Consider the following 25592-nt stretch of genomic DNA (forward strand, 5'->3'; position numbering starts at 1 on the left):
CCTTCCTCTCTCTGTCTCTGCCTGCACTACCCCAGGAATCTGAATATGGAATGTCTTGCTCCAGACCGTCTTCATTCTATGATATCAACTCATGTAAGTAAATAGCTGGAGGAACCACCAGCCAACCAATTTATCAGACACAACTAGGGTCTGCAACCAGCTTCAGGATCTGTTGGGATTCTTTCAAGAAACACACAACAAGACAGGTAAGACATCTAAAATATGTCTTGATGCTACCTCTGAAATTGAGCAGGACTCTGTGGGGTTCCTGGGTGCAAAAGCCTTTCTGTGTCCCCCATTTCTTTGATTACAGGAAATAGGCTTCATTCAGCTTCCGTGACCTTCCCTGAGTTCCAACAGGCAGGTTCAAACCGTTGCTAATCAGGGAAGGGAAGGGATGCAAAGACAAGGGAGAAACAGTCAAGAAACAGTAGTGCAGCCTTGGGGCAGGGTCCTCGTTCCCCCTCAAGGGATATGCATAACTATATTTGAGCTGTTTTGCAGATAATGAAACCCCCACCAGGTGCCCACATGTACTCAGACCCCAGACCGGCTGAAACCAGAAGGTTGATGATGCTGACTCCCACTTACCTCACCACCAACCAATCAGAAGAACGATTGAAAAAGCTGATCACACCCTCTTTGAACCATTACTGTAGAACTCCTCACTACCCTCTCCAGATGGGAACACACAGTTTTAGGACCATCTGCCCACTGTGGCCCCCTTTACCTGGCAAAGCAATAAAGCTATTCTTTTCTACTTCACCCAAAATTCTGTCTCTGAGATTTAATTTGGTGTCAGGGTAGAGAAACCAGATTCAGCTTCATGTCCTCCATAAAGCTTTCCCTTATTTACCCAGCCAAGTGTTTCTCTTTATCTTCTGAATCCCAGAGCCTTGTTTGGAACTTTCTTTAGGTAGATATTGTGCATCGTTTTAACTCACAGTTCTATGCATATGCTTGATAAACTATAAGCTCCATGGATGGAATTTACACAGAGTACATTAAAGTGCCTGGCACACAAAACTTGCATGTGTGTATGTGTATACATTTACACACACACACACACACACACACACACACACACACACACACACACACATTTTATTTTCTATGATTTCCTAGAGCCCCCTGCCATCTTTGGTACTCAGTAGATAAAGATTCTTGTTGAAACACTTGAGTGATTTTTTTGCGTGGGTGGGTGTCTCATCACTATCTGGATCTTGCTGCACAAAGCATTCCCTTGACACCTGGGGAGAGAAGAGGTTGGTGGTATCTCCGCATCAAATGTTGCACCTGCAGAACACTTCCCCTGCTGAGGAAGATTGTGGAATCTCAGAATGAGAATTTTAATTGGTTTCATTCTGTGCATAATGACAGCTTCATCTCAAGGCTGAGGTAAGCACTAATTCTCAGGTGAAGACAGCAGTTTACCTGCTGTTCTGTGGGTGGCTTGCAAATTGGTCCTCAAATCCACACGGCTCCTGCCTTGTCCCATTGGAAAGCCTCAGCTTCTACTCACCTGAGCTCCCTAGCAGGGGTCTATAGGCCAATTAACTCTAAGAGAAAAGACTGAGAAGTTTAAAACTCAATGATAGTCTTCTTTTTGGAAAAAAAACAAAAAAAAGTGGGATCAGAGCCAGAGACACTGGATAATTATTTTCCAAAAACACTGGCTTTTAACACCAAAAGAATGTAGATACCCATGGATGCTGGGAAGATAACAACACATTATTTCCAAACTGGCCACACATACTTTCTTGGCTACTCCTGGGGGAAATCTGATTTGTTTATTCTGAGTAAAACTCAGTATGATTGCCTTTGCCATCACTGGGTTCAGGACAGCCTCATCAGTGCAGGCCTGTTTGGATTACCCGCAGACCTATGGCAGCCCCAATCTGAGCATGGCATGCCAGGCTGTTCTTGTGTCTGTTGTTATTTAACTGATTGTACTGCACATACTGACTGGAAGCATCTATCACTATACCTCTTTGGGGGATGAGCTCCTCCCTGATTGAGCATTCGGAAGCAGCATACTTAAGAGCTTCTTTGTTTAAGAAAGGTTTATTTCCACCCAGATAAATTTGTGTTAGGTAACTCTTCATCTCTCAAAGTTTTGCTTTAATTGCAATTAAAGTCCAAAAATATTTTTAGTTACTGCTTTGAGTTCTGTTGTTCTTTCAGTCATGAGTGTTTTTGTTCAGGCTGTGAAAAGGCTGGGAGATTTTCTTGGAAACTCTCAATTCCTGTTGGAATTTTAGAATTATTATTCAAATATATGATGTAATGAAGAAAGTATCACTCACCATTATTCTTCCTGGGGAGGTTGCTGGATTTGTTGGAAAGGCATATGTTGATACGCTTCTAAGAGTAGAGAGGAGATGGAACTCTAAATGGCCTAGATGTGTGGGCAGAAGTGTTTTGCATGACTCAAGGGGAAAAATTTGTTATTCTGGAGAGGGAGCAGAGACAGAAAAAGAAAGAGAAAGAGAGAGGCAGTGAGAGGGTCAAAGTGATATGCTCTGTGTTGTGAAATTTCCCCATAAATCTTGGTAGAGTACAAAAAACTTGAAATTTTGGGAGTGGTGCTGTTCCTCATGGAAACCAGCGGAAAGCCTGGAGCTTGAAACTCAAATCGATATGGGGCAAATCAGAGGCAGCACACATGGATACAGAAAACTGAGAAATGCACAGGAAAGAGTGGCAGCACCTCACACATCTCTGGGCTGTCACAGACCATGGGATCAGGTTTGGGGAAAGTTTACCCAGGTCAACTTGATCTGGGAGGTGCAAACATCTGCATTATAGCTAAGAAGGTTTAAAAAAAAAATTCTTGGACAATATAGCTTGAGACATTGCATTCACTTACTTTTTCGCTCACTCCTTCTATCTGATTCTATTTATAAATCACCAACTCTATGCCTAGCCTTGAGCTGGATTCTATGAAACACACTAAAATAAAGATAGTTTATGTCTCAAGAAACTTCATGTCTCATTGGGGAGGTAAGTTTGTGGGAAATTTTTAAATATTCAAAAGTTGAACATAGCAGGTTTTTATTTTAATGCAATGAATTGTTCTTCCACTTTATAGTAGCTTAGATTTGGTTAGATTACTGGTCAAACCATCTCTTCTCCTGGACACTTTATATTTATACATAAAATTAAAGAGAGCTGCCAACCTCTTTGTCCCTGGCTTTCATATGTGTGGTTATATGGTATGTCTGCTTGTCACAGATGTAGAAGGGTGTACAGGGTGTTTCTTGTCATGAAATAGCTAGAGACAAACACCTGGGCAGACTCAGGCCTTTTCTCACTGCTACAAGTACCTTTGATGGTCAGGCACTGTGTTGATCATCAAAGTTCATCCTGCCCTAAAGGAGCTCAAAGTCTAGGGAAGGCTTCTAAAATTAGGACTTTTAATTAATTACTGGGATAGAAATCAACACAAACTAGCTTGAGAAAAGGGGAATTTATGAGATGACTCAATAACCAGGGAAAGTGCAGATGTGTATCAGGCCTTAGAGACAGTTGGACCCCAGGATCAAGTGCTGACCATATCCCCTTGGCACCTCTCAGCTTGGATCTGTGTGTGGCATTTCTTCCTGTCCACCTTGCCTTGTTCTTGGCATCCTCACACTTCTCAGCTTTGCTACCACAGCCTTTTTTCTTGAATTCCAGTTTGACAAGTCCCCAGTGGAAGACCAATAATTAGCTTGGCTTGTATTGGCCAGAGATGGGGTGCAGCAAGGAACCATGTATGGGAGGCTCTGAAGACCCCCTTGGTTGGAGAGGGTAAGGAGCAATTCTCTTAAGAGGGAAGTTTATAGTAATACAGGCCCATCTCAAGAAACAAGAAAAATCTCAAATAACAACCTAGCTTTCCATCTAAAGGAATTAGGGGGGAAAAAAAGAACAGACAAAGTCCAAAATCAGCAGAAGGCAGGAAATAATAAAGATAAGTGAGGAAATAGAGACCAAAAAAGCAATACAAAAGATCAATAAAACCAAGAGCTGCTTCTTTGAAAATGTAAACAAAATTGATAAATCTTTATCCAGGCTCATCAAGAAGAAAAGAGAGAGGACCCAAATGAACAAAATAAAAAGTGAAAGAGGAGAAATAACAACCAATACCTCAGACACACAAAAAATCATAAGAGTATACACCAACAAACTGGACAACCTACAAGAAAAGAGAAGGAGTGATTCTCCAAAACAAGAGATGTCAGGAGAGTTAGGAGAGTTTCTGGATAGACAAAACAAGCTTCTTGAATATAGTTGAGTATCTATTATAATCCATTCAATTTAGCCCTGGGGACATAAAGATGAATAAAACATAATCAGTGTCTTCTGGGAGCTCAAAATAAGCCTGCATTACAATGTCTAATACATGAAAATGGTGTGCACAGGGTGCTATGGGAGCTCATAAGAGGGGCTCTAACTCCACCTATCAGGCAGCCTCTTTGGCGGCAGGGAAGGAAGGGAATGATGTCGCAGATAGAGAGGGAATATTGGGCCGTGACTCTTGAAGGGGGAGGCTGGGCTGTGGGGAGCTGTGAGAAGCGGGGAGAGCTGGGAGAGCTGAGGCACATATGTCAGCAGGGGCAAAGCTCCATGGGTTGTACGGATTAAGTTTAGGAGCCTGATGTTTATCTCATGGACAAATAGAGCAATATTTAAGTGTTTCAAGCAGGAAATAACATGATGAGATTTGGATTTTAGGAAGGCCACATAGGCTGCAGGGGTGGAGAATGGGTCTGGGAAGAGTAGGGGTGGGGAGAAGAGTGAGGAAAACAAGCCAGTGCCCAGGTAGTCAGTGATAGCAACGGGGGGAGGAGGGGAGGGAGATATGTGAGCGACTTTCAGGAGGCAAGACTGGAGATGGATGAGGTTTGGGACCTGGGAGCAGGGAAAATTGTAGGTGAAGTCAGAGCAAATGCTGCACCGGCATAATTCTCTAACTTGCTTGGAATACAGCTCACCTGGATGTCTCAGTATTTTTTGTAGGATACCATGAACTTGTGATATATTAAAATTTAATTTCAAAGAAATAAATATATGATATTGTCTAAGTCTCACTCTAGATCCAGTAGTCAAGTGCCAAAGTTGCTTCTTTTTTAATCTATGGGGGGAAAATTTAAAACTGAGAACATTTGGTTTATTAACTTAATGTTTTGCCTCTGAGAACACGGCAAGCCAGTGTTCAATGGAGGGGTGGTTTGAGAGTTACTGTACTCAGTTTAAAAAGCTGGCAGCAGAAGCCGAGTCCTAGAAAATGAGGGTGGAAAAGTAATTCAAAGGTAGATCAAGCGGTGCAGTGTTTATCAATGCGTTCCTTTAACAGATTTTGCCATTTCCATCATCCACTTGTATTTTTATTTATTTAATACTTTTTCCTTAAATAGATACATGTTTTAAACTTAAATTCATTTTAAAAGGAAATTTTATAGTACTGTCACAGAAAGAAAACTGATTTCACATGCGAAAAATATAAGATAACATAAAATAAGTAGAATGGACATAAACCAGTGTTATTAAATTCGGGCTAAAATAACCGTTGCTCGGGAAGGCTCTGTGCCTGAGGTCTGATAGCCTGCCTTTTAAACAAGCAACTTTCTGAGATTACTAGAAACCTTCTTTCTGGGCATGTAACTTGACCTCATTTCCCAACCTCCCCTGCAATGGGCTGTGGTTGTGTGATTGAGTTCTAACCAGTGGAATGGGGCAGAGCGATGAGTACATCCTCAAATCCTGGTACATAAAACATTCCATGCAACCCTTCACACCCTCTTTGAATAAAGAGGAGCCAGCAAAAAATCTCTGAGACTATAGCAGACAGCAGAGCCACAGGATAGAAGGACCTTGGGTGCTGGAGTCATTGTGTGGAAGGTTGCCCAGTACACGTCCCCACTCAGTGGACAGTAGCTTTGTATTGTGTAAAGCCCCTGAGATTTGGGATGGTTCGTTACAGCAGTTAGCCTATGTTGACTAAAATACTGCTAAAGACAAGCTTTCCCAAACTGAAACTTATCCTTGTGTAAGGCAAAAGGGCCAACTAAACCTTAAAAGCTTAAAATATTTTTGCTGTTATTCAATGTGATTTGATGCTGGGTATTAGCCTCTTAACCTCATCATTTATCCCACTGTATGGGAAATATGAGAGCAGGACATTATGTGTCAGGCTTCAGAATTAGGACTTAACTGTTTTCTAAAACCTTTTTCTCCTTCTTAAGCTTAAAATGCCGGAAGGTTGTTACACACTCTTGTCAGTAATAATGGCTAACTAGAGCAGTTACTTTCACCTGTAATATGGGTATCACCTTTTTAGGTTGGATGAAGAAAGCATATGAAAATCTGGAGTGGTAAGGTGTATGAAATGTCAGAGCAGCTACCACCTCTTTCTTAAACACACCTGCTTCTGATTTCAGATATGGTCCTACCTTGTGATCACCAAAGCTTCAGTCTGCTTTGAAAGATGCTAAATAAGGCAGTACATGATTAGATCTGTGGCTTAAAAACAAAATGCCAGTGACTGCAAGAAAGATGGATTTCAGGGAGTAAGAACTGAAGTCTGGGCTTAGAGAAGAGCTGAACCATATCTTCATTTATCTTTGGTTATTAAGTCTAAATTATGTTATGAAAATGGGCAGCTCATCTTTTTCATGTGTTGGAGATGGAATATTTTAATTTGAACAGCATCCACTATATTCAAACTACACTCTTCCATCACAGGTGAAGTGGCTCAAGCCCATGGATTGTGAACAGAATGTTGGAGATCAATTAGAACTACCACAGTGTGACATGCACGCTTATAAACTTTTTTCAAATTACACGTAATGGACATTTGCTTACAGAATCTCCTTTCTCTGCTGAACATCTTGCATTTAAACTCTATTTTTCTCCCCCAGTTTGTCCATGTCCTTGGCTGCTTTGGAGGCTCCTGTCCAACTGTTTTCCCACTTTATTCCTTTTATAGACCCAAAGATAAATGAAGGAACATCATAGTCAACATTTCACAGCAGAGACTTCCAAGTCCTTTGCTGTCTCACACCTCACTCCATTGTACCTCCAGGGCAGCAGCTTGTCTTGGATGCCAGACCGCATTTCATAGTCTGACATGAAGTTCCAGCCCCACCTCCTCCAGGAAGCACAGAGGTCTCTGGTTCGAACTGACCTCTCTTCTTCAAACTCCTGCAGCATCTGCAGGACAGAATGAACCATATTGCATTTTGTGCTGCATTGAAGTTGCATCTGGTGTGTACCTCTGCTTTATAAGAGCATAGACTAATGTAGGTCAGGATTGTATTTTCTATTTTATTTCAAAGGATAAACCCCTGAAAGAAAATATGTATGTACCAAACCCCAATGATTTAATCAAGGCTTTCTATGTGCCACATGAAAGGGGCAATGGTTGAAGAAAGCAGCTAATACTACTCTGCATTTTTCAAGAAACCCACTCCATTGTTTGTGAAAGAGAAGGTTTTATAAAATGTGGGGAAATCATCTTTTTTTTAAAAATGAATTTAAACCAGAAATGGTAAACAGATATCCAAATTCAGCCCACAAAGTGTTTTGTTTGAATTTAGCAAACAAATATTTGAAGATTTCACAGAAAAATCTAGATTTCTAGCTCTTCCCAGAAATTCATATGAGCTGACAAACCTGGGTCCAAGTTATGTGTAGCAGCAGTGTGGTGGCATGGGATAGCAGCTGCTGTTTTACATGGATAGATGAGTGCATGAACTCCATAGTTTGCCAGTTTTCATTCTGCCCATTACACACAGAAACTTTAACTGTCTGGACCCAATAGTCACTTGACTTTGCTGTCTCTGAGACTCTGTTGTCTCTGGGATTTTAAGTTTGCCCTTTGGGTGCAACATTTGCCATTTGGATGTATGTGTATTTGTAAACATTGTGTGTGTTTGCATGTTTGTGTGTGTGTATATGTGTGTTTCAAATTTTACCTGCTGGATAATTGGAAGATAGAGTGTATTTAAACCTCACATTACTTCAAAGGCCCTCTGATTTGGGGCACCCATGTATGCAATCTGGAGGCTGTAGTGGGACTCACAACCAGAGTCTTCCAACTGTATTATTCTAGATAAACAACTCACACTTGGGGAAATGTTCTGCTTGGGAGAAGAAGAGAAAATCCCAGGATAGATAAAAGGTGGGGCTTTCCAAAACTGGTAGCTAATTATCCTGATGAGATTAGAACATGTAAATATTTTCTCAGAGCCCTAGGGGACAGAGAGTGAGATTAGGAACCAGGGATCACCCTCCCTCCACAAAATTTTAATTTCTTGAATACTTTTCTTTGGACAAATAAAAAGCTATATTTACGAGACCACTGCTCTAAACCCTGAGCCTCAGCTTGAAAACCCATATTTAAAGCACAGTTTAAATTTTTCCCTTCTCCACATTTTCTGAATGTTGTGATTTCTTTTAGTGACTTCAGCACTTTAGTACATCTTCAACACCTCCTTGACTTGGATGGTAGCAACAAGGACAAAGATATAAGAAGTGTGTCCTGCTCTTATTCACTCTGTCACTGGTACACTTGCTGTGGGAAGTATCTAGGAGCTGACAGTGCTAGTGCTAAATAAAATCATGCCTTTGTTTTCCATCTTGTTGCCTCTCTACTCTACCCTATCTTCAAAACTTTCTTTTGTATTTTTAATTTCAGCAATTGTATTTAATTTCTAAGAGCTCACCCTTTTTCATGGATTTTTCCTTTTAAGAAATGTTCTGTTCTTGTTTAAAGGTGATGCCTTCTCATCTACAGAGCTGTTCATGCTGCTCTTGGGACCACTTCTCTTTTCTCCTTCATCCAAAAACACTCCTCTATCTACTTAGTGTTCGAGAAATATATGTGGAAATATCTTGGTTGTTAATGTCCTCCCCACTTCTCTTTCTATCTTTTAAATGTATTTTCTATCTTTGGTGGGGGGAAAAGGAGAGGGAGGGAGAGAGGAAGAGGGGGTTATGAAATGAATATAAATGTATGTGCGTGCTCTGTCCAAAAATCTTCAGTGGAAGGTTTAATCGGTGAGATGTTGATGAATAAATGAATAGACCTGTCAAAGATCCTCTTTTTTCTGGTGAGAAGGTGTTCGGTTTTCTTCCACTTTTCAGGGAGCATTATGACCTCTGGTAGTGTTGGGTAGCTGTCCATCAAAATCTGTGCTTCCATCCACAGTGTGAAGTTGCTGCTGTTGGGGAGAATTGTTAGCCAGGGACACACACACATGCAACCATGGGAATGGTTCTTGGTAGTACCACATGAGCAGAAGTGAGGCTTGTCACATTCAGATGGGTTTTTAAAGAGCAAGGGTGCCCCATACACTGTATCTTTCTCATTTGGCTGATTGAATGTAGAAACCTCTGAAGCCTTAGAGAATGGTAGATGGACGAAAGTCACTTGCTAATTAACAACACCTACATTAGCTATTGTGTTAAGCCACTGACATTTTGACATTTATTTGTTATAGCAGCTGGCAGTGCTTTAACTAAGATAGTTTCCCAAAAGTTAAGTACCACTGCCCTAGGACATCTTGGAATGTAGCATATATTTAGGACTAAGTAGGAACTAGAGGAATCTTTAAAACAACAACATCACAGATATTGGGATCCAAAACATGGAATCATTTGTCTTTCATTGAAAATATCTCAGGGAGGAGTCAAGATGGAGGAGTAGGAGGATATGGAATTCACCTCTCCTCACAAGTACATCAAGAATACATCTACAAATGGAACAATTCTCACAGAACACCTGCTGAACACTAGCAGAAGACCTCAGACACCTAAAAGGACAAAAAAAATTCCCACACAACTGGGCAGGATGAAAGAAAGGAAAAAAAGAAAATAGGAAATGGGAAGGGACCAGCACCCCTGGTGGAGAGGTGAAGGTGAAGAGAGGTTCCTGCACTCAGAGAAACCCCTTCATGGTGGGGAAATCAGCTGGGACAGAAAAGAAACTTCAGGGGATCAGAGGGGAATGTAGCAACAGGTCTCTGGAAAGCAGGACAGTGTAAGACTTAGGCATATTGTCTGTGCCACAGCTCTGCTCACCCCAGCCTGAGTTGCATGTCTCCTGGTGAGGAGGGGAGCTGGGTGCTGGAAAGTGGGGTTTGGAGAGTGGACACTGGGAGGGGATCAGCTATTTGCTGTGAAAAGACAGCCTGAAGGGATGGGAGTAAGGCGCTCCACAACTGGGAAAGTTTGCAGAAAAGCCCAGGCCACCATAGAAGCAAGGCGCCATTGTTGAGTGGCACACAGCGGGTAGGGCCGCCATTGCAATCCCCTTCGCCACCAGCTGGCCCCTGCCTCCATGGGCACTGGGGGGGAAACCCATCTGAGCAGGCTCGACCCCCCCTCAAGCCAAGGCCTCCTCCTCCTCACAGGCTCTGGGGTCCTGAGCACCACCCCTGCCAAAGCCTTCTCAGGAATCAGCCCTGGGCACCCCAGCCTGATGGGAATCTGCCAATGCAGGTGACGGCTGAGTGTTAAGCCTGGGGTTAGGAGAATGGACTTGGGGACAGGACCGCTGTTAGCTGCATGGAGATGGCCTGACGTGATGGGAGTGAGGGACTCTGTGGCTGGGAATGTTCCTGAAGGAAGTGGGGTCTGCCTTGGAAATGAGTCACCATTGTTGAATGGTGCACAAGGGGCGGGGCTGCCATCACAGACTCTTTCCCCACACGCCAGCCCCTGCCTCTGCGGGCACTGGGAGAGACTCCCACCAGAGTGAGTGTGCCCCAGTCTGTTGCAACTTCCTCTCTTCCTCTGCTGCCACAGGCACTAAAGGGAGATCCCAATGGAGTGAACGAGTGCATCCCAGTTGTGGCTGCCTTATCTCTCCCAGGTCTGAGTGAGCAAGTGTGCCTTAATCAGCCACTGCTTTTGCCCCCTCTCACCTGGGCTGGGAACAGATGCCTGAGGTTGACCCACATGCAGAGGTGGGGCTAAAACCAAAGCTTAGCCCCAGGGGCTGTGCAACTAAGGAAGAGGAACAGAAATCTCTCCCTGTGGCTGTACAAGCCATGGGGTAAATCCCCATGATTGGCTTGGTAAACCCTGCATCTGTGGAATATCTGAATGGACAATGAGAGCTCCCACAACTGACACGGGTCTAGCTTTAGCATTTGTGGAATTTGGGGGCAAGTATATGTGGGAGTTGGGCCAGGTCAGAGTCTGAGCTGCCCCCTCAGTGCCCACAGGGGGTCCAGAGACCTACCTAGAGGTTTTGGAGGGCCTCATGGAGAGGTGGGGGTTAGCTATGGCTCACCATAGGGGCAAGGACACTGACAGTGAAGGCCGCAGGAAAAAAATATAGATAGATAGATAGATAGATAGATAGATAAATAGACAGACAGATAGATGTTTGTTTCATTTGGTTCTGTTGCTGTTGTTTTATTTTTAATCATTTTTTTCTTTTATAAATTAACTTTTAATATATATTTTATTTTTTTATTTTTATTTTACTTTTTTGTTATTTTGGCTTTTTGTTTTTTGGGGTTCTTTTGCTTTTTGTTTTGTTTGTTCTTATGTTTTTTCTTTCTTTGATCATTTTTTTGTGTTTGATGTTTGCTTTTGTTTTGGTTTCCTTTCTGTTTTTGTTTTTGTTAATTTTGTTTTTATTGTTTGTTTTCATTTTGGGGTTCTTTGTTTAGTTTTTTTTGTTTTTGTTTTCATTTGTTTGGTTTTGTTTTTATCATTTGTCTTGGGTTTCGTTTGTCTATTTGTTTTCTTTTCTTCTTCTTCTTCTTTTTTTTTTTTTTTGGCCACACTGTGCAGCTTGCAGGGTCTTGCTTCCCCAGTAAGGGTTGGGTCTGAGCATCTGGGGTGGTAGTGCCAAGTCCAGGCCACTGGTCTGCCAGAGAACTCCTAGCTACAGGGAATATTAATTGGTGTGAACTCTCCCAGAGGTCTCCATCTCAACACCAAGATCAGGCTCCACACAACTGCCTACAGTATCCAGCGCTGGATGACTCAGGCCAAAAAACCAGCAAGACAGGAAAACAGTCCCACCCATCAGCAGACAGGATGCTTAAAGTCCTACTAAGCTCACAGACACCCAAAAACACACACTGATTCAGCCCTGTCCATCAGAGGGAAAGACAGCTCAACCCACCAGAGCACAGGCCCCAGTCCCTTCTACCAGGAAGCCAAAACAAGCCACTGGACCAGACTACCCACTGGGGGCAGACACAAGAAGCAAGAAGAACTATGACCCTACAGCCCACAGAAAGGAAACCACAAGCACAGTAAGTTAGACAAAATGAGACAACATAGAAATATGTTGCAGATGAAGGAGCAAGGTAAAAACCCACAAGACCAAGTAAATGAAGAGGAAATAGGCAATCTACCTGAAAAAGAATTCAGAGTAATGATAATAAAGATGACGTAAGATCTTGGAAACAGAATGGAGGCACGGATCAAGAACATACAAGAAATGTTTAACAAGAACCTAGAAGAACTAAAGAACAAACAAACAGTGATGAACAACCCAAAAACTGAAATGAAAAAATACACTAGAAGGAAACAATAGCAGAAAAACGGAAGCAGAAGTATGAATAAGTGAGCTGGAAGATAGAATGCTGGAAATAACTGTCACAGAGCAGAACAAAGAAAAAAGAATGAAAGGATTTGAGGACTGTTTCAGAGACCTCTGGGACAACATTAAATGCACCAATATTCACATTATAGGGATCCCAGAAGAAGAAGAGAAAGAAGAAGATCCTGAGAAAATATTTGAGAAGATTATAGTTGAAGACTTCCTAAACATGGGAAAGGAAATAGTAAATCAAGTCCAGGAAGGACAGAAAGTCTCGTACAGGATAAACCCAAGGAGAAACAAGCCAGGACACATATTAATCAAACTAACAAAAATTAAATACAAAGAAAAAATATTAAAAGCAACAAGGGAAAGGCAACAAATAACATAGAAGGGAATCCACATAAGGTTATCACCCGAGTTTTCAGCAGATACTCTGCAGGCCAGAAGGGAGTGGCAGGATATATTTGAAGTGATAAAAGGGAAAAAAACTACAACCAAGATTACTCTACCAAGCAAGGATCTCATTCAGATTTGACAGAGAAATCAAAAGCTTTACAGACAGCAAAAGCTAAGAAAATTGAGTACCACAAAATCAGTTTCAAAACAAATGCTAAAGGAGCCACTCTAGGTGGGAAAAACAAAAGAAGAAAAACACCTACAAAAACAAACCCAAAACAACTAAGAAAATGGTAATAGGAACATACATACTGATAATTACATTAAATGTAAATGGATTAAATGCTATAACCAAAAGACACAGACTGGCTGAATGGATACAAAAACAAGACCTGTATATATGCTGTGTACAAGACCCCACTTCAGACCTAGGGGCACATACAGACTGAAAGTGAGGGGATGGAGAAAGATATCCCATGCAAGTGGAAATCAAAAGAAAGCTGGAGTAGCAGTATTCATATCAGATAAAACACACTTTAAGATAAAGACTGTTACAAGAGACAAGAAAGGACACTACGTAATGATCAAGGGATCAATCTAAGAAGAAGATATAAAAATTGTGAATATTTATGCACCCAACATAGGAGCACTTCAATATATAAGACAAATGCTGACAGCCATAAAAAGTGAAATCAAGAGTAACCCAATAATAGTGGGGGATTATAACACCCCACTTACACCAATGGACAGACCATCCAGAGAGAAAATTAATAAGGAAACATTAGCCTTGAATGCCACTTTCGATCAGATAGACTTAATTGATATTTATAAGACATTTCATCCAAGAGTGGCAGAATACACTTTCTTCTCAAGCACACGTGAAACATTCTCCAGGATAGATCACATCTTGAGTCACATATCACTCCTCGGTAAATTTAAGAAAATTGAAATCATATCAAGCATCTTTTCTGACCATAAAGCTATGAAATTAGAAACCAATTACAAGAAAAACAACTGTATAAAACACAAACACATGGAGGCTAAACAATATGCTACTAAATAACCAATGGATCACTGAAGAAATCAAAGAGAAAATCAAAAAATACCTAGAAACCAATGACAATGAAAACACGACAATGCAAAACCTATGGGCATGTTAAAAGCAGTTCTAAGAGGGAAGTTTATAGCAATACAGTCCTACCTCAAGAAAAAAGAAAAATCTCAAATAAACAACCTAACCTTAAAACTAAAGCAATTAGAGAAAGAAGCACAAACAAAACCCAAAGTTAGTAGAAGAAAACAAATTATAAAGATCAGAGCAGAAATAAATGAAATAGAAAAGAAGAAAACAGTAGCAAAGATCAATGAAACTAAAAGCTTGTTCTTTGAGAAGATAAACAAAATTGATAAACCATTAGCCAGACCTATCAAGAAAAAAAGGGATAGATCAGATAAATCAATAAAATTAGAAATGAAAAAGGAGAAGTTACTACTGATACCACAGAAACACAAAAGATCATAAGAGACCACTACAAGCAACTATATGCAAAAAAAAAAAAAATGACAACCTGGAAGAAATGGACAAATTCTTAGAAAGGTATAACTTTCCAAGACTGATCCTTTGGTAAAGTTGAAGGATACAAAATTCATGCTCAGAAATCTCTTGCATTCCTATACACTAATGATGAAAAATTTGAAAGAGAAATTAAGGAAACAATCCCATTTACCATTGCAACAAAAAGAATAAAATACCTAGGAATAAACCTACCTAAGGGGCAAAAGACCTGTACTCAGAAAACTATAAGATACTGATGAAAGAAATCAAAGATGACAAAAACAGATGGAGAGACATACCATGTTCTTGAATGGGAAGAATCAATATTGTGAAAAACTATACTACCCAAAGCAATCTAGAGATTCAATGCAATCCCTATCAAATTACCAATGGCATTTTTCACAGAATTAGAACAAAAAATTTTACAATTTGTGTGGAAACACAAAGACCCCAAATAGCCAAAGCAATGTTGAAAAAGAAAAACGGAGCTGGAGGAATCAGGCTTCCCAACCTCAGACTATACTACAAAGCTACAGTAATCAAGACTTTATGGTACTGGAGATACGTTCAAGATGGTGGAGTAGAAAGAGGTGCGTTCACTCCCTCTGCAAGAGCACCAGAATTACAACTAACTGCTGAACAAACATCAACAGGAAGACACTGGACTCACCAAAAAATATACCCCACAGCCAAAGACAAAGGAGAAACCACAGTGAGATGGTAGGAGGGAAGCAATCACAATAAAATCAAACACCATACCTGCTGAGTGGGTACTCACAAACTGAACAATTATACCACAGAAGTCCACCCACTGGAGTGAAGGTTCTGAGCCCCACATCAGGCTTCCCAACCTGGGCAATGGGAGGAGGAATTCCCAGAGAATCAGACTTTGAAGGCTAGTGGATTTGATTGCAGGACTTCGACAGGACTGTGGGAAACAGACTCCACTCTTGGAGGGGACACACAAAGGAGTGTGCATATCAGGACCCAGAGGGAAGAAGCAGTGACCCCATAGGAGACTGAACCAAACTTACCTGCTAGTGTTGGAGGGTCTCCTGCAGAGGCAGGGCTTGGCTGTGGCTCACCAAGAGGACAAGGAAACTAGCAGCAGAAGTTCTGGGAAGTAATCCTTGGTATGAGCCCTCCCGGAGTCCTCCACTGGACCCACCAAAGAGCCTGTAGCCTCCAGTGCTGGGTTGCCTCAGGCCAAGCAACCAACAGGGAGGGAACTCAGCACCACCCATCAGCAGACAAGGGGATTAAAGTTTTACTGAGCTCTTCCCACCAGAGAAACACCCAGCTCTACCCACCACCAGTCCCTCCCATCAGGAAACATGCACAGCCTTTTAGATAGCCTCATCCACCAGAGGGCAGACAGTAGAAGCAAGAAGAACTACAGTCCTGCAGCCTGTAGAATGAAAACCACATTCACAGAAAGATAGACAAAATGTAAAGGCAGAGGACTATGTACCAGATGAAGGAACAAGATAAAACCCCAGAAAAACAACTAAGTGAAGTGGAGATAGGAAACCTTCCAAAAAAAGAATTCAGAATAATGGTAGTGAAGGTGATCCAGGACCTCGGAAAAATAATGGAGGCGAATATCGAGAAGATGCAAGATTTGTTTAACAAAGGCCCAGAAGAATTAAATAAAAAACACCTAGAAGAATTAAAGAACAAACAAACAGAGATGAACAATACAATAACTGAAATGAAAAATACAGTAGAAGGAATCAATAGCAGAATAACTGAGACAGAAGAACAGGTAAGTGCCCTGGAAGACAGAATGGTGGAATTCACCGCCACAGAACAGAATAAAGAAAAAATAATGAAAAGAAATAAAGACAGCCTAAGGGACCTCTGGGACAACATTAAATGCACCAACATTTGCATTATAGGGGTCCCAGAAGGAGAAAAGAGAGAGAAAGGACCCAAGAAAATATTTGAAGAGATTAAAATCAAAAACTTCCCTAACGTGGGAAAGGAAATAGCTACCCAGGTCCAGGAAGTGCAGAGAGCCCCTGGCAGGATAAACCCAAGGAGAAACAGGCCAAGACACGTAGTAATAAAATTGACAAAAATTAAAGGCAAAGAAAAATTACTAAAAGCAACAAGGGAGAAATGACAAATAACATACAAGGAAACTCCCTTAAGGTTAACAGCTGAATTCTCAGCAGAAACTCTACAAGCAAGAGGGAGCTTCCTGATATATTTAAAGTGATGAAAGGAAAGAACCTACAACCAAGATTACTCTACCCAGCAAGGATCTCATTCAGATTCGATGTAAATCAAAAGCTTTACAGACAAGCAAAAGCTAAGAGAATTCAGCACCACCAAAGCAGCTCTACAACAAATGCTAAAGGAACTTCTCTAAATGAGAAAAGGACCTACAAAAACAAACCAAAAACAATTAAGAATATGATAATAGGAACATACATATCGAAAATTACCTTAAATGTGAATGGATTAAATGCTCCAACCAAAAGACAGAGGCTCACTGAATGGATACAAAAACAAAACCCATATATATGCTGTTTACAAGAGACCCACTTCAGACCTAGGGACACATACAGACTGTACGTGAGGGGATGGAAAAAGATATTCCATGCAAATGGAAATCAAAAGAAAGCTGGAGTAGCAATACTCATATCAGATAAAATGGACTTTAAAATAAAGAATGTTATAAGAGACAAGGAAGGACACTACATAATGATCAAGGAATCAATCCAAGAAGAAGATGTAACAATTTTAAATATTTATGCATCCAACATAGGAGCACCTCAATACATAAGGCAAATAAAAGAGGAAATCAAAGGTAACACAACAATCATGGGGGATTTTAACACCTCAGTTACACAAATGGACAGATCATCCAGACAGAAAATTAATAAGGAAACACATGCTTTAAATGACACAATAGACAAGATAGATTGAATTGATATTTATAGGGCATTCCATCTGAAAACAGCAGATTACACTTTCAAGTGCACACGGGACATACTCCAGGACAGATCACATCTTGGGTCACAAAGCAAGCCTCGGTAAATTTAAGAAAATTGAAATCATACCAAGCCTCTTTTCAGACCACAATGCTATGAGATTAGCAATCAATTACAGAGAAAGAAAAAACACATGGTGCCTAAACAATACATTACTAAATAACCAAGAGATCACCAAAGAAATGAAAGAGGAAATCAAAAAATACCTAGAGACAAATGACAATGAAAATGTGATTACCCAAAACCTATGGGATGCAGGAAAAGCAGTTCTAAGAGGGAAGTTTACAGCAGTACCATCCTACCTCAAGAAAGAAGAAAAATCTAAAATAAACAATCTAAACTTACTCCTAAAGGAACTAGAGAAAGAAGAACAAACAAAACCCAAAGTTAGTAGAAGGAAAGAAATCATAAAGATTAGAACTGAAATAAATGAAATAGAAATGAAGAAAACAATAGCAAAGATCAAGAAAACTAAAAGCTGGTTCTTTGAGAAGATAAGCAAAATTGAAAAACCTTTAGCCAGGCTCATCAAGAAAAAGAGGGAGAGGACGCAAATCAATAAAATTAGAAATGAAAAAGGAGAAATTACAAAAGGTACCACAGAAATACAAAGCATTATAAAAGACTATTAACAAGCAATATTTTTATTTTATTTATTTTATGCCAAGTAAAATGGACAACCTGGAAGAAATGGACAAATTCTTAAAAAGGTATAACCTTCCAATACTGAACCAGGAAGAAATAGAAAATATGAACAGACAAATCACAAGTAATGAAATTGAAACTGTGATTAAAAACCTTCCAACAGAAAAGAGTCCAGGGCCAGATGACTTCACAGGTGCATTCTATCAAACATTTAGAGAAGAGTTAACACCCATCCTTCTCAAACACTTCCAAAAAATTGCAGAGGAAGGAACACTCCTTAACTCATTCTACAAGGTCACCATCACCCTGATACCAAAACCAGACAAAAATACTACACAAAAAGAAAATTACAAACCAATATCACTGATGAATATAGATGCAAAAATCCTCAACAAAATACTAGCAAACAGAATCCAACAGCACATTAAAAGGATCATACAACATGATCAAGTGGGATTTATCCTAGGGATGCAAGGATTCTTAAATATATGCAAATCAATCAGAGTGATACACCATATTAACAAATTGAAGAACAAAAACCATATGATCATCTTAATAGATACAGACAAATCTTTTGACAAATTTCAACACCCATTTCTGATAAAAAAAAAAAAAAAAACTCTCCAGAAAGTGAGCAGGAAGGGAACCTACCTCAACAAAATAAAGGCCATATACGACAGACCTACAGCAAACATCATTCACAATGGTGAAAAACTGAAAGCCTTTCCTCTAAGGTCAGGAACAAGACAAGGATGTCCACTCTTGCCATTATTATTCAACATAGTTTTGGAAGTCCTAGCCAGAACAATCAGAGAAGAAAAAGAAATAAAAGGAATATAAGTTGGAAAAGAAGAAATAAAAGTGTCAGTGTTTGCAGATGACATGATGCTATACATAGATAATCCTAAAGGTGTCACCAGAAAACTACTAGAGCTAATGAAAGAATTTGGTAAAGTGTCACAATACACAATTAATGCACAGAAATCTCTTGCATTCCTATACACTAACAATGAAAGTTCAGAAAGAGAAATTAAGGAAACAATCCCATTCACCATTGCAACAAAAAGAATAAAATACCTAGGAATAAACTTACCTAAGGAGGTAAAAGACCTTTACTCAGAAAATTATAAGACACTGATGAAAGAAATCAAAGTTGACACGAACAGATGTAGAGATATACCATGTTCTTGGATGGGAAGAATCAATATTGTGAAAATGACTATACTATCCAAAGCAATCTACAGATTCAATTTAATCCTTATCAAATTACCAATGGCATTTTTTACAGAACTAGAAAAAAATATCTTAAAATTTGTATGGAGACACAAAAGACAACGAATAGCCAAAGCAGTCTTGAGGGGAAAAAACGGAGCTGGAGGAATCAGACTCCCTGACTTCAGATTATAACACAAAGCTACAGTAATCAAGGCAATATGGTACTGGCACAAAAACACATACAAAGATCAGTGGAACAGGATAGAAATCCCAAAGATAAACCCACGCACCTATGCTCAACTAATCTATGAAAAAGGAGACAAGGATATACAATGGAGAAAAGACAGTCTCTTCAATAAATGGTGCTGGGAAAACTGGACAGTGACATGTAAAAGAATGAAATTAGAACACTCCCTAATACCATACACAGAAGTAAACACAAAATGGATTAAAGACCTAAATGTAAGACTGGACACTATACATAAAACTCTTAGAGGAAAACATAGGAAGAACACTCTTTGACATAAATCACAGCAAGATCTTTTTTACCCACCTCCTAGAGTAATGGAAATAAAAACAAAAATGAACAAATAGGACCTAATGAAACTTAAAAGCTTTTGCACAGCAAAGGAAACTATAACAAGATGAAAAGACAACCTTCAGAATGGAAGAACATATTTACAAATGAATGGACAAAGGATTAATCTCCAAAATAAACAGCTCATGCAGCTCAATATTAAAGAAAACAAACAACCCAATCCAAAAATGAGAAGACTAAAATAGACATTTCTCCAAAGAAGGCATACAGATGGCCAAGAGGCACATGAAAAGCTGCTCAACATCACTAATTATTAGAGAAATGCAAATCAAAACTACAATGAGGTATCACCTCACACCAGTTAGAATTAGCATCATCAGAAAATCTACAAACAACAAATGCTGGAGAGGATGTTGAGTAAAGGGAACCCTCTTGTACTGTTGGTGGGAATGTAAATTGATACAGCCACTATGGAGAACAGTAGGGAGGTTCCTTAAAAAATTAAAAATAGAATTACCATATAACTCAGCAAGCCCAGTACTGGGCATATACCCAGAGAAAACCATAATTCAAAAACGCACATGCACCCCAATCTTCATTGCAGCACTATTTACAATAGCCAGGTCATGGAAGCAACTTAAATGCCCATCAACAGATGAATGGATAAAGAAGATGTGGTATGCATATACAATGGAATATTATTCAGCCAAAAAAAGGAATGAAATTGGGTCATTTGTAGAGACGTGGATGGACCTAGAGACTGTCATACAGAGTGAAGTAAGTCAGAAAGAGAAAAACAAATATCATGTATTAATGCATATATGTGTAATCTAGAAAAATGGTGCAGATGAACCAATTTGCAAGGCAGAAATAGAGACATAGATGTAGAGAACAAACATATGGACCCCAAGGGGGGGAAGGGGGGGTTGTGGTGGTGGGACAAATTGGGAGATTAGGATTGATATATATGCACTAATATGTATAAAATAGATAATTAATAAGAACCTGCTGTATTAAAAAAAATTAAAAAATAAAAAAAAAGACAGTATGGTACTGGTACAAAAACGGAAATATAGATCAGTGGTACAGGATAGAAAGCCCAGAGATAAACTCATGCTCCTATGGTTACCTAATCTATGACAAAGGAGGCAAGAATATACAATGGAGAAAAGACAGTCTCTTCAATAAGTGGTGCTGGGAAAAATGGACAGGTACATGTAAAAGAATGAAATTAGAACACTACTTAACACCATACACAAAAATAAAATAAAAATGTATTAAATACTTAAATATAAGGCTGGATACTACAAAACGGTTACAGGAAAACATAGGCAGAACACTCTTTGACATAAATTGCAACAAGATCTTTTTGACGCACCTCTTAGAATAATGAAAATAAAAACAAAAATAAACCAGTGGGACCTAATTAAACTTAAAAGGTTTTTCACAGCAAAGGAAACCACAAACAAGATGAAAAAACCCTCAGAATGGAGAAAATATTTGCAAATGAAACAGCTGACAAGGGATTAATCTCCAAAATATACAAGCAGCTCATGGAGCTGAATATCAAAAAACAAACAACCCAATCAAGAAATGGACAATTCTCTAAAGAAGACATAGAGATGGGTGACAAACACATGAAAAGATGCTCTACATTACCAATTGTTATAGAAATGCAAATCAAAACTACAATGAGGTATCACCTCACACAGGGCAGAATGACCATCATCAAAAAATCTACAAACAATAAATGCTGGAGAAGCTGTGGAGAAAAGAGAACCCTCCTACACTGTTTGTGGGAATGTAAATTGGTAGAGCCACTATGGACAACAGTATGGAGGTTTCTTAAAAAACTTAAAATAGAACTACCATATGACTCAGCAATCCCACTCCTGGTCATATACCCAGAGAAAAACATAATTCAAAAATATACATGCACCCCAATATTCATTGCAACACTATTTACAATAGCCAGGACATGGAAGCAACCTAAATGTCCATCAACAGAAGAATGGATAAAGAAGATGTGGTACATATATAGAATGGAATATTACTCAGCCATAAAAGGGAATCAAATTGTGTCATTTGCAGAGATGTGGATGGACCTAGAGAGTGTCATAGAGAGTGAAGTAAGTCAGAAAGAGAAAAACAAATATCATATATCACTTATATGTGGTATCTAGATAAATGGTACAGATGAACTTATTTGCAAGGCAGAAATAGAGAAACAGATGTAGAGAACAATATAGATACCAAGGGGGAAAGAGAGGGTGGGTGCATTGGGAGATTGGGATTGACATATATACACTACTATATATAAAATAGATAACTAATGAGAACTCACTGTATAGCACAGAGAACTCTACTCAGTGCTCTGTGGTGAGCTAAATGGGAAGGAAATCCAAAAAAAGAGGGGATACTGTATACATATAGCTGATATACTTCATATACAGCAGAAACTAACACAACTTTGTAAAGCGACTATACTCCAATAAAAATTAATAAAAAAGGGGAAAAAAGTTGACAAACAGAAAAACAAACTACAAAAAAGAAAATATATCTACTGTTCAATTTTTGTGGGTTTACATACAAGCTGACAGAGAATGTTTCCGCAGTTTTACAAGCTGGTTGTTTTTCTTCTTGGGACCATGAATATGATTTAAAGGCCTGATTGTAATTCAAAAAGACACATGCACCCCAATGTTCATTGCTGCACTATTTACAATAGCCAGGTCATGGAAGCAACCTAAATGCCCATCGACAGACGAATGGATAAAGAAGTTGTGGTACATATATACAATGGAATATTACTCAGCCATAAAAAGGAACAAAATTGAGTCATTTGTTGAGACGTGTATGGATCTAGAGACTGTCATACAGAGTGAAGTAAGTCAGAAAGAGAAAAACAAATATCGTATATTAACGCATGTATGTGGAACCTAGAAAACTGGTACAGATGAACTGGTTTGCAGGGCACAAGTTGAGCCACAGATGTAGAGAACAAACGTATGGTCACCAAGGGGGGAAAACCGTGGTGGGGTGGGGATGGTGGTGTGCTGAATTGGGCGATTGGGATTGACATGTATACACTGATGTGTATAAAATTGATGACTGATTAAAAAAAATAGTTGTGTTAAAAAAAAAAGGTAAATTATGGAGTTTTTGATGTTTCAACCAAGGTTCCAATAGTTTGTGGGGCAATATTCTTTTTTGTTAGCCAGTCATGGCTTTATTTCTAGATAAATGTAATTTCATTTCTAAAAAAAAAAAAGGCCTGATGTCAGGATTCATTTTACATGTTAAATTAATGAGCTCTTAACTGTGTATAGTGATGTATTTTTACAAAGCGCTTACAAAGCATTTGTTTGTTTACCCCAAGCCAAAAGGAGAAAAAAAGAAATTAGAAGTCTATTTGGTAGGGATGCAGTCGGAGCTGAGGAATTAGAGGGACGTCACCAAGTTTTAATGTGATCAGCCTCCACTGTGAGGACACATCCTCACTTATCTCTGCCTGGGATAGACCTGTGGGAGGACTGGACAGGTTCCCTCAGGGCTGATTCTTCCCCTTTCTTTGACTTGGTCTTCCTTTAGACACGATAATGACACTGTTCATTAGGCTGCCCTTGAAATCTTTTGGCTTTTCCTGCTCTGGCTTTGGAAGGCAGTCTGTCCTTCAGATGCCTTTGCATCCATCCATCTCAATCCATTGTGTTTTATTTTTGTAATTTAGCTTTCAGAGTTTCAAGGTGTCTTATTGGCACCTCTACTGCATCACCGTTTTATAGATAAGGAGACTGAAACTCAGAAAGAGGGAGGGATTTACTCAAGGTCATTCAGTGAGTAAGAGGTAGAACTGGAACAAGAACAATTTAGAAAATAGTCAGCGGTGTTCGATCCCAAAAGTTCGTGCTCCCTGTCTTCCAGGGGCTCACCACTGGGTGAGGAGATGGGCATTGATGGCTGCCCATCAGTGTCCTGAGCCCAAGCGGCAAAGTGGGCACGGGAGAGTTCTGGCCCTCCTTTCCACCCTCTCTATTTGTAAAGACTGAGTTAAGATAAAAACTCAGTGTTAGGCACTGGCATTGAGATATGCGCAGGCATATGGAGCGAGGCAGGATAAACGTCAAACTGAGAATGCAGAGAGCAGAGAGCCTGGAAAAGGAGCTGCCCAAAGGAAGAGGGTGTGGGAGGAAGAGCCAGTTTTAGTACCAGGACTGGGGCTCTGAAGGGAGTTGGGGGCTCTAGGCCTGTTACATGATCTTCTCCCAACCAGCCCCAGGGTAGCACATGCATACTTTCAGGGAGAGAGAGTTGAACATATTCAAAGCTGGGAGAGCAATAACATTTGGGGTCTTGAGCTATCCTGTAATAAGCCCTCTTTACATGAGCCTAATACAGGTGAGCTGTCATTTCTCTACGCATATGGTAGTGAGGACATGAACAGCCATCCTGAACAAGATGGCAGTGGCAGTGGTGTCATTGGTTTGGTTGGTGACCCAAGCCTCGCTGGAATGGGTGGCAGGGGCAGTGGCCTTTAGGTGAGTTAGAGTCGTACAGCAGCAAACTGTTGAGAAGTGGAATATGCAGATCTGGGGGTGCAGTGAGACCCAGGGAAATACCCTACGTGACTCTGATTCAGACTCCTGATTGAGACACTGGAGGAACCTTGAAAAGAGGAGGTTAAGTGCCCACATTTTCATGGGGGTGTCTATCACCTTGGGAAAAAGTGGGCTACAGCCTGTGACCATTTCACTGGTACCTACACACAAGGGAGGCCTGATGGCCTCGCGTTATTCGTGGTTCTGATGACATGTAGTAAGAGCTCTAATCAAGAGAAGGTGATAATAATTAAGTACACCGGGGAACCCGGGTGTCTAAGCTCCTGGGCTGGTCTTTCCTCTTTAGCAGGCTGTCTCCTCTTGGATGCTTGGTACTGAGTAACCAAGCGTCTTCCATGACACAGTCACACTCTATGCTCCCAAGAGCACAGACCTCTGCGTTTGGCACAAGAACTTCAGCTTCATGATATTTTGTGAATTTTGCATATATTTCCTTTAACCTTGTGAAGCTTTCCAAAGTACTTAAATTTCATAACTTGGGGAAACCCTAAGCTTCCCTAAAATCTCAGCAAATTCACAGTGGGTTCCCCATTTCTGCTGTCTTTTTCTGTCCTGCTCACGTCTCCCTGTATACCCAGCTCAGGGTCTCTGGATTTCACTAAAAATCTACTCACAGCAAACATTTCATGAGTTTTTGTAAAATTTTCTAAAGATTTGGGATTATGAGGGAAGGTAACTTTGCACACTGCACAGCTGCTACCATTTATCTCTTTTGTCTCTCTCCCTCTTCCCTTTACCTCTTCTTCCCCCTTTCCCTTTTCAGAGCAAACATGTTCCTTTCTCGTCTCCTCAGAGCCATTTCCACTGTTCCAGGCCCACAGCCTTAGAGCTGGCCAGCTTCCACTGTGAGAGGTGCTTATCAGACACATTCCCAACAAACGTCACCCTTCATCCCTCTCCCCAAGAGGGTTTCTCAGAGAAGAATATGATTTCCTCTTCTTGTTTCTAGTTTGTTTCTCTTAAGTAGCTTCTTTCCCTCTCTTATTCATCAGCAGACATCTCAATTCATTGTTTTTATCTTTCACAGTGCATCCTGGAGAGGTAAAAAAAAAATAGACTCTGGAGTTTC

This window comes from Balaenoptera acutorostrata, chromosome 19 (genome assembly GCF_949987535.1).
Source record: "Balaenoptera acutorostrata chromosome 19, mBalAcu1.1, whole genome shotgun sequence".
NCBI lineage: Eukaryota > Metazoa > Chordata > Mammalia > Artiodactyla > Balaenopteridae > Balaenoptera > Balaenoptera acutorostrata.